This window comes from Papaver somniferum, chromosome 1, assembly GCF_003573695.1.
Source record: "Papaver somniferum cultivar HN1 chromosome 1, ASM357369v1, whole genome shotgun sequence".
Classification (NCBI taxonomy): domain Eukaryota; kingdom Viridiplantae; phylum Streptophyta; class Magnoliopsida; order Ranunculales; family Papaveraceae; genus Papaver; species Papaver somniferum.
The window spans coordinates 42,033,945-42,045,412 of NC_039358.1; positions in this window are offsets into that span (position 1 = coordinate 42,033,945).

The following is an 11,468-nucleotide window of genomic DNA, read 5'->3' on the forward strand; positions in this document are numbered from 1 at the left end:
CGCCAAAAATGTAGTTGTCGTTTTACTTACAACCACACCCCACTATGACTAAGATTAATCACTAAGTAATCATCTTTAAGTTCTTCATTAACACTTAAAGTTGTATACAAGACGGATACAAGAATTACAATGATCTTACTTGTTTTCAGATCTACTTTCTCTCTTATAGTTTCTTGTCTAACACTTACTAAAAGAATACTCTTTACAAGTAACAACCTCTCCCCTTTATATAGGGTCTTACATAGTGGATGACAGCTAAGAGATCCTTTATTTTCGGAATCTGTATGCAATACACTCGCTCATGTACAATCACTCGTTCTCGCACAGACTATACCTTACACAGATCTTCACACTTTACTCGTGACTTCTCTGACATCATCTGGTGTGTCATCTCAATCTTGCTATGTGCGATCTTCCTCGTTTAGGTTATCTAATCTTCACTTCGCATACTTATTACCATGTGCGATATTTCACTCCTACAGTCTTCAAACTGTCCCAGCATATTGCACATTCTGAATCTGCTTCCTCAGCCTTCTTCTTCTTCTTCTTCGATTTCCTTAGGAAGTCGCCAAATTCCATTACCCATAATCTCCTTTTAACCAATTCTTGTTGAAAGCGGATATACCATCTAGGATGCGCGAGAGTTTTTTTCCCAGCAACAGTGGTGGTAGCAACTGTTGTTGTAATGACTGAAGTAGGAACAACATCCAGTGTAGAAGAGTTGGCACTTGTTCCGCCTGTGGAAATTGTTTCATCCTCTAGATCCTCTAGTCGAAGCCTTGGAGTCAGCACCTTCTTGCTTATTTTTATCTAAGTAACCTGACTGACTTTTGGCAGAGTTATACAAGTCTCCCTCAAACTGTGCGGCTGAATGAAAACTATTTTCCGAGTCAAATCCCTGAGGGGGAAGTTGCTTAGCGAGAGATTGAGTTAATTTATCTATGGATTTCTATCTATTCATTGCAGTTATGCTAGTTCTCCAATCATCCACATCCATGTTGTGGAGAAAAGAGAAAAGGAAAAAGCATAAACAGAGCTGCAAGTTGATATGTGCTGCTTATATACATACAAGTGCCTTTTGGCGAGAGTTTTGTTTCCTAATCCATGTGGTTGCCGGATTGAAAAAAAACACATACAGTAAAACATCTATAAATTTATAGGCTTGGGACCATCAAAATCCTATTATTTTAAAGAGATATCACTTAATTGATTATTTTATAATATAATACTATATTAATTTAAAGAATAATTCTTAATTAAAAAAAATCTTTGGAAAGAAAATGAAAATATCCATATCAAAGAAATCAAAATAAAGAATTTTAGGATAAATAACGAAATAGATTTTTAAAAATGGAAGATACAGAAAAAGATAAAAAAACACATTAACATAAACATTTTTAGAACGACATGCACTTTCTTTAAAAGTAATAAGTCTTATTAGAGCTTCTCCAACGGTGGTTGTGTGTGTTTCCTAGGTGGCAACACAAACAAGACATCCTCATACCATTTTTTCCTTAAATTTAGAGGAAAGAATAGCTAATCTCCAGTGGTGGTGTTTATGATTTTTTATGGATTAAATGCATTTTTTATTTTTAGAAACTTTTAGATTTTATTAGAGCTAAAAGGGGTTATTTAATATATTTGAATTAATTTTAGTAAGCAAAAGCTTACTAGGATAGCCTCACATTGTCAAGGTGAATGTCTAAAACTTGACATTCATCTTGACAATGTCTAAAAAATATTAAGCTATGTCATCTTCACATTGATTAAGAAATTAGGGTTGGAGAACAATTTTAGGGAAAATGAATGTCTATCCTTTGTGGACTTAGACATTTACCTTCACATACATTCCATTGGAGAAGCTCTTAGTTTCCATGAAAAAATATTTTTATACAAGATAATTTTATGCATGTGTATTAAAATTATTTTTTATTTTCTAATGGAATTATTATTTTATATTATATTTGGGACCTATTAATGTTTAAGGGAACTTTTGAAATGTATTATATTATAATTTTATCGAATTTATTATTTTAACACTAAGGACCTGAGTCGGGACTGGAAAATTTTATTATTTTAGCAAGATTATTATATTATCGAATATTATTTTAAATTTTTTTTACTGTAATAGAAGTCCCAGTCCGACAAGTTTTTGGTTGAATTTGGAAACTTATTTTCCAAAAATTGTACTCCGGAGAGTGATAAGAAAAGCTGTACTCTCTGGCACACTAGAATATCACGACAAAACTCTACCATTGAGGTGAGTTACAGCGGCAGCATTAAAATTTTATTCGTTAGACAGTCTTGAAAAGTGTCTTCAAAGTTCAAACCATGTTCGCATCCAAATCTACGCTCAATAAATGTGACAGATTCTTACATTAAACAACGGCACTTGTGGAAGTTGCCCCGAACTTCCAGATGTTGGAGCGACATGGGCTTAACAAAAACAAATTGTACCGGGCTTGAGCCCAATTTTATCTATATCTATAAAAATACAATTGACAAATGGTTTGCTCTCAAACCAACTTATGCCAACCAATATTACGGATGTGGTGTGTTATGGTGGAAAGATAAAATACTAATTTTACCCTTTATATTGAAATAGTATATTAAATTTTTGAATCACATTTTACAACCCTCAACCATATCCCCAACCATTCGAACCTTTTCATCGTAGAAAAAATCTATTTTTTCTTAACTTATCTCCGATCCGAAGAATTTTGTTGATCGAAAATAACTTAAACCATACTTCGGTTTCTTATTAAAAGCATGACGAAACTATCCAGATTGATAATCGAAGTACTTTATTCTGGTTTCGTAGCGGGTCTGCAAAACGTTGGGAGAAACACTACATTAGGCTAGTAAATAAAGGGAGAGGAAATAAATGACACCAGTGAGAAACCTCGGGTGATTTTCTATCACCTTTTTAATTTCTATTTTATTTTCAGTAGTTTTGTAAAATTTCTTTAAAATTTGGTAACTGGTGGCCATGAACGTTTGGATGTAGTCATTCCATTTAGTGAAGAACATCATCAAACATAAAACACATCTGTTCTTTTGAAAAATCTTCTAATGCTTAGTTGACCCAGTATAGTTGAGATTGTGTCCGACCCAAAGTTTGACTGGTGAACAGAGTTAAAAGAGAAAGTAAGAATATTTAGAATTTGTGCATTCCAACTCCCAAGTCGTCGGTTTATTTACATAATTTATCTTGATTGATTTAGGTTATTGGCTATGATTGTGTTTCGGCCATGATTTCTTCTAGAACAAAAGAATTTTTCAATGTATTCGAAAAGGAATATGAGACTTCTAGTATGTATTTCCGTGCTTTTAACTTGAAAGTACTAGACTCTGAAGAGACCAAATCGTTTGACCCCCCCCCCCCACACACACACGAATAGTCGACGTAACCAATTCAACCCACTTCCTCCATTTGAATTATAGTATGTTTACGTCAGTTAATGTGTGATATTACCCGTTACCTAACCTATTAGTAGTAAATTAACAAAATTTATTTTATAATTCCAACTTCAGCATGAAGTAATAATGGATTATAACCGAAAAACATGGTGGTAAAACTAGCAATCCCAGAAGATAAATCGTTTCAAATGAGGAAGAAATTGTTACCATGGAAGCAACTGCAGAACCTTCATATTCATCGGGTGATGTTCAACCTTCACGACCTAATGTTAGTGAAACTGAAGCATTTAACGAGGAAAAATAGTCATATAATATTGATTACCAAGTTCATGAGGACTTCAGTGAGGAACCAAATTCAAAGAAGTGGGAAGAAAAAGAGCTGAAAAGGAAAAAAAGGATAATAAAAGAAAGGAAAAACACTTTTATGCAGTTTTTCCAAGTGAAGAGGTCGGCGTGGGTTACCTAAGGATGATGGTGAAGTCCTTTTTGGATACGAAGACCACATCATTGTAATTCTCCAGCACCCACTAATAAAAGCTCAGTTACAATCTAAAATCTAATTTTTTTTTTTGTCATAGTGATTATTTTTAGCTATAATCTAATCAAACTAATTAAAAAAAAACACCATTCAACAGTGCTTTCTCCTTAAGAAAAATATCCAATCCCTCTCAAGTATCTCAATCCTCTCTAGTTTCTTTGTGTGGCCTCAACCATTGTCTCTTGCAAATCATCCTCAAACTCCTTCAAATTTCTCTTATATCTTTCCATGGTCATCGATCAGACAAATTTATTACATGCTTTCATAAATAACCCAAATGTAATCTCACCTTATTTGAATTCTTCATCATCTTTCTTTGAATTCTTCGTCCCCTTTCTCCTCTTTAGTTAGTTTACTAAGACGTTCATCTTCCTATTTTGCACGTTGACTACCTTTCTTTGGTTTCTTCTTTTGGATATGATGTTTGTAATTTTTTCTAAGATTTCATTGTATGTGACACGTGCAAAGAAAATTTTGTACCTTGAAAAAAACTATCCTCACGACGTTGATTATTACTTTATCATTATCAGTCACTATAACCTGGGAGTTTCATCTCCGTGGTAGTGAATCTTCGAGGTTTTTCCAACAACGTTCAACAAAGGCATGTTGTACCTATTCGTCTTATAAGTACAATCCATAATAAAAACTTGTTGTAAGCACCTATCCAATTCAATCATCTTCAAACGCGTAATAAAAATATGATCCACCTTACCATCTGATACATTATGGTGTCTAACTATAGTTGTATCTGTGTGCCAGCCATTATGATTCTTTCATTACCTTCCTACCATCCCATTCAAACCTTTTGATAGTTTCTTTGGCCGCATAAATTTTAGACAATGAAGGAAGGTTACCATTGTCATCCGTCTTGAACTTACTTAGTTTTATTCCCCAACTTTTTCGTACTTGGTCGAACTCGTGCCATTTCAACTTGGAAACGGGGGGTGTCCAACAAGACTTTGAGGATCTTTCTGGTTATTCCAACCAATAACAAATCTATGCATTCTCCACATGTTGGTGTATTGGTTCCTCAAAAATATAAGCTTGAATGGGAATCAACACTTCTTTGACTTAACCTTGTACACCTTATTCGTCTTCTTAACATACAAATAACCATTCCTCTTGTGACTTAACGAAAATCCACTACACCTGCAAGCCATTTCAAACCACAAAGGTTATTGCTGGGTGTTTTTCACTAGAGCGCACATCTTCTCTTTTGCTTTCTCAATAACCCAATTCACCGCTTCATCCTAACTCATATGTTACGCAATTTACAAATAAACTTAGAAGCATTATGAAATTAAGCATTCAAAGATACTGGACATGTTATCAAGATTGGTTAACATACTAAATCATTAGTATATTCGGCGGAAGTATCAGCCCTTCTAACACTGTAAGCTTCAGGATGATCGTTTAATGCCAATACAATCTACACAAAAGTCACAAGTTAGATATAGCATATGGTAAAAAATTCAAAATCGGCACGGTCGACAAATATAAACAATGCCGACCAAGTAATAGTCTGCGTGGTCGACTCATACATTATTGACGACCAATGCATATTTCCTAACATAGTCCTCTGTGTTGTGAAACGCATTTATCCTTCACGGTGTATAATTTCTATAATAACGACTTCAACAAGAGCCAAATCACCGACAGTTTCTGTTACAAAAGACGTGGCGATGAAAAGTCGTCAGGTTTTGTATAAAAAATCGTACCGACTATAGTAGTCATCAAGTTTGTACCAACCCCAACCATGATAAATCTGGGTAATAAAAAAATAAAGAGCAAAATCTTTTCCATCATTTAAACATGCAAAAATCATATTCTTCACCACGTAAGGCGTGTACCTGATTATTTTCAGCTCTCAATTTTGCTTCCGTGTCATTTGATTCTTCTTTTGGTTCAAAAGATTTATAATTTGCATATTGTTCAATTGGCTAGTTTCGGCTAAATTTTATGAACCAATCATTATACATGATTCGCTTATGGTTCATCCTAACCAGAGTATATATTCTATTATGTTATTTGAAATATTTCATCTAACGGTGATTATTGATTGCTTGATTCCTAAGCTACCATAGCTTAAATCTAACACAACCTTGATCTTGAAAGTCTATATCAGGAGAACCCCAAACAACTGGGATCTTTGAATCCCTGACACTATTCTTGTGTGTCCTAATTGTAAACTAGAGTCTTCTTATCCTTAAAACCCTTTTATGGTTTAAAAACTGAAAAGACTTCATCTAGGGATTCGTGAAGCCAAGTCCAACTATATTTATCTTGATAGTTCGTGTATCATGATCTTGTTTTGATTGTCGATCCTTTCTCGAACAAACAAGATAGATAGAAATCAAAAAATTCTTCGTCTCAGAATTTTTGATTCCAAAAGTTTATACTTGTGAGGTGAATAATAATCTAGGTTTCTCTTCGGGGGTCATAAGACCGTATTTTAAGGTTTGTTAGAATTTGTCTATTGGAATCGATTTCCTACCTCACCTTGATCTTTGATCAGAAAGGAAATCACATATAAGATTATCTGTGAGAGGCAAACTGGTTTAAAGTATTTAATTAAGTTAAAGCAACTCTTAGGCTGTAAAGGACGTCAGCTAAGGGAATCAATTGCGTGGAGTCCTGCTGGGATTCAAGAGGTGTAAGAAGCGTGACCGTAACTGAATTGATGTGACGATTTGATTCGGTCTCAACTACGTTCCAGTTCACAGTGCTTATAGTAGGCTAGTGTCTGTAGCGGCTTAATACAATTTGGTGTTCAAGTCTGGACTAGGTCCGGGGGTTTTTCTACATTTGTGGTTTCCTCGTTGGTGTCTGTGTTATTTCTTTTTCGCATTATATCCTTTATCTTTATAATTGAAATATTACATGTTGTACATGAAAATCAATTCAATTAGATAAGTCAATTGCAATTGTTGGATACAACTTGATTGATTCTTGGATATTGAACTTTGGAATCATCCAAGTACTCTCACGGTATATTCAGGTTCACGAACTAGTCTCTGTAACATTATGATTGTGAGAGAAAGAGATATAATCTCTTCATATCTTTCTTGATTGAGATTCATTAGGTTGAACTCTCGGAATTATATTTGAGTTTATTCCATACAGGTTGTAGGATCCAAATATCGCACAACAGTAAGAGGTTGCGAAATTATAGAGAGAGTTTGCGAGAATGTAGCAGAGCCTGCGAAATTATAATAAGATCCTGAGAGAATGTATCACCAGATCCGAAATTAGGGGAAATGTTAGTTGTACATTAGCTGTCATCCACTATGTAAACACCTATATAAAGAGAAAGGAAAGAGAGAGAAAGGGAGATAATGAGAAAGAGAGATACACTTTAGGAGAGGATTATTATTATGAGAGGATTTTCTATTGTGTAGTATTATCTCCTTCTTCTTCCCTAAAGAGAGCTCCAAATATCCATTAATGGAGTCTCAATTGTAACCCATATGTAATTACAAACAACCATAGTGAAGATCCCTAACCCCGTGGATGTAGATCATATTGATCGAACCACGTAAATCTTGTGTCTTATTTTCTATTTTCATTATCTTTATCTTTATTTTCATATCAAATAAGTTTAGATCTAGAAATTATAGTCATGATAATAAAGGGGTGTGTTGTAGGATTTCCTGCAACTACATAATGGCGCTAGAAACAGGGAACGAGTAAAGGATTTATCCTTCCTGTAACTTGTTGATTCAAGAAATTTTCATGAAGATTAGCTATTGTTCATATTTTTCTAGATCTACAAAATTTAGGTTCAAAAATGGAAATTTTATGGAAGAAATCACACTTTCAGGGAGTAAACATCATCAACAATTCAAAGACATGGAAAGAGTGAGAGAAAAAATTAGTTGTTGTGGTGAAATTTAAGGAGAAAATGGAAGTTTCAGTGGAAGATTTTCATGTTCTGGAGAAGAAGGCAAATGTGAAAGAAGTTAAGGAAGGATGAAGAAAAGATAAGAGGCAGATGCTGCAATTTCTATCACAAACAGAAATTCGCACAGATGGTTTGAGATGGAGCGAGTAAGCGATAGGTCACGGGTTCGAATTTCGCAGAGACACATATTTTTCATTTTCTTCTCATTTACATGGGAGAATAAAAGAATAAGAGAAAAACATTGTGTGTTTATTTCGCAAAGAAATTCTTGAACAGTTGGTCAAGAGAACAATATGTACGTTCGTGGTCGCAAGTTCGAACTATGATGCGAGCATAGTTTTCTTCTTTTTACAGATAGCGAATAAATGAATAATTTCGCAATATTGTTTCATTAGTTCCCAAACAAGAGGTAGCAAAGTTGGTCAAGCTTCGCTAGAGTGAGTTGTAAGACTCGAGTTCGAATCCCTCATCAAGCTTAATTTTTCGCACATTTTTGAAATCCTAAAGGCGAAGAAATGGAATAAAGTACAACATTGTGTGTTTCTTTCGCAAGCAACAAGTAGCACAGATGGTCAGAGAAGGAGTATACAAACTAGAGGACATGGGTTCGATTCTCCCCGCGACCAAATAATTTTTGCTTCGCAAATATTCATTTCGCAAAGTTGATATTTGATTACTTCGCACAGTCTTTGATTATTTCGCAAGAGAGGGTTAGCACAGTTGGTCAGGAGGCATGAATGCAAGCAGCAGGTCGTGGGATCAATTCTTGCTTCTCGCATGTTTATTTTTATTATGTGAAATTTATACAGAATTTCCTCTTACACAATTGGAATTTGATTACTTCGCAAGATCTTTGATTATTTTCCAAAAGAGGCTTAGCACAGTTGGTATGGTGAGAGATAATCCAAGAAGAATATCAAGGGTTCAAGTCTCACTTCTCACACTTCTTTTTTCTGCGCGAAATTCATACATTTCAAGGCATTATTTCACTTCTTTGACAACACCAGCGACTCACATGAAGGATAAGTACCGCTTCATTGAACATTTTACTTTATACTAAGAACGAATAAAAATATTTTTGATTTGATTTACAAAAAGCGATTCAATCGCATGATTACAAAGATTTCAAGATTACAAAGACTTCAAAATTACAAAGATTGCGAGATTTCAAAATTACAGAAAACTGAGAAAATTCAATTTATATATTTCTCTAGAATATTTCTTTTGCAGAGAATAAAAAGATTTTTGATTTGATTTACAAAACGCGATAGAATCGTAGAATTACAAAGATTTCAGAGTTACCATGTATTAGAATTTCTATTGAATATTTATTTTGATTCAAATGATATGATATTATGAGAATGAAAGAATGAATGAAAGAGATGACAGAAATGAAAGAATGAATGAAAGAGATGACAGAAATGAAAAAACGAATGAGAGAATAAAGAAACGCGAACATTTTGCAGAAACAAAGAGACGCGAAAATTTCGCAGAAACGCGAATAAAATTTCGCAGATAGGGGCGAACCTTTATGGCGTACACCCTAGTTCGCGAATAAAATTTCGCAAGAGGCAAATGTAATACCTAAAGTACGTCATATAAGGGGGTACCTGTTGCATGGCTCAGGGAAAGGTTACACCGCCCCCGGAACCTGAGTCATGTAGATTTGGGGTCAATAAAGCCCATCCGGGAGAGGCACCTTGGATTCTCATCCTAAGCATATGACTTAGGTTGGGCGACTAAGGTAATAAGGACTCTCCCAAGGAGTGCAGATCTGATCAAGGCGCCGAGGGACACGGTTGAGTCAAGAGTGTCGGGGGCTTTTGAAGCGTCCTTGCCATTCTTGACAAGTCTTGGCTTATACTGCACTCGGCCCGAAGAAAACCCCACTTAGGGTGCAGTCTCGTAACCATAAGACATATAGGTAAAAGGGACAAGAGGATGCGAAAAAAACTGGTTGTTGTTAAGACCGGATGGGAGGAGCTAACCTTGTAGGGTAGAAGTACGCCTCCTTGAAGGGGCAACCAGGGGGAGATAAGGGCGGCACCCTCCATTAGGGAGCTGATAAGTGTCTTAAGACGCAAATGTCATGAGGCTTTTTACTCGCAAGGGTATTAAGGTTTGTCATATTTGTGCAACAATCCTGAAGAGGCAATAATACTAGAGAAAAAGATAAGACGAGATCAATGGGTCATTACATGAAAGTGTGAAGACGTCCTGCGATTTCGTCGCAAGACGGCAATGTCATGGGGATTTATTTTCGCAAGAATATTTAGGACTGTCATATTGTCGCAACAATCCTGAAGAGGCAATAATACAAAAGAAAAAGTTAAGGCAAGATCAATGGGTTTTTGCATGAAAGTGCAAAGACGTCCTGCGATTTTGTCGCAATGACAAGAGGTGGCAAAATAAGACCTTTAACTAGGAAGGAAAAATAATACCACATAAGAAAATGAGTAAGCAAGTAAGCTTGCGAGAATGATTATATGTAAGCAAACAAGCTTGCGAATATGTACATGGAAATGAAACTGAGGCATTGAAAATGCCGCAGACTTGATATTATGATCATACTTTTATGAGATACTAATAGTGCAGGAAAAAGAAAAGATGAAACACAAGTAAGAACTTGTAAAGAACAATAACTACACGAAGAAGAATGCATACACTAAAGAAAAAGGCAGAGAAATGAAGAATGGAAACAATTTAAAGCTACATCAATTTTAGACGGCAAAATGAGCTAAGTAACACAAACCTTAACTATACACTGCAATAGATAAGCATTCTCATCATACAAGCATCATACTCGCATCATAAAAGCATTGCATAAGCATTTCATGGCATAAACATCGCATACACATTTTATAACATAATCATCACATAAGCATTATGTTCGCATAAATACTTTACAAAACTGTACGAAATAATGTTGCAGAATTTCGCAATAATATCGCAGAATTTAGCAGAATTATTCACAACTATTCAGAATTTCGCAGAACTATTCAGAATTTCGCAGAACTATTCAGAATTATTCAGAATTTCGCAAAATTATTCAGAATTTTGCAGAATTTTTCAGAATTTCACAGGATTATTCAGAATTTCGCAAAATGTGTCAGAATTTCGCAGGATTATTCAGAATTTCGCAGACTGTGTCAGAATTTTGTAGGATTATTCAGAGTTTCATAGGATTATTCAGAATGTGTCAGAATTTTGCAGAATGTGATTACTTCGCAGAATGTGATTATTCCGAACGATATGATCATTTCGCTCAATTATTTCGCACAATTATAAGCAACTTGAAGAGATTATACTATCGCATGAGCACAAAACATGAGACAGAGGAAAGATGAGAATGAAGAAACAATTCGCACATTCAACATTTTCTCAAAGATTCTACCCTCATAGATAAAGAACAGAGGCAACTATGGATTACCAAGAAAACATTTTAGGTTCTTTATCTTCTCTACAAGAATCACCAAAAATGGAGTAATAATTTCGCATGAATAGAGGAAATACTTATTATTCTCATTCAAGGACGGATACTTCTTATATTTCGAGAATTGAATATTTCTTATACTTCATCAAGGATACTTCATGCTTCTTATACTTCTT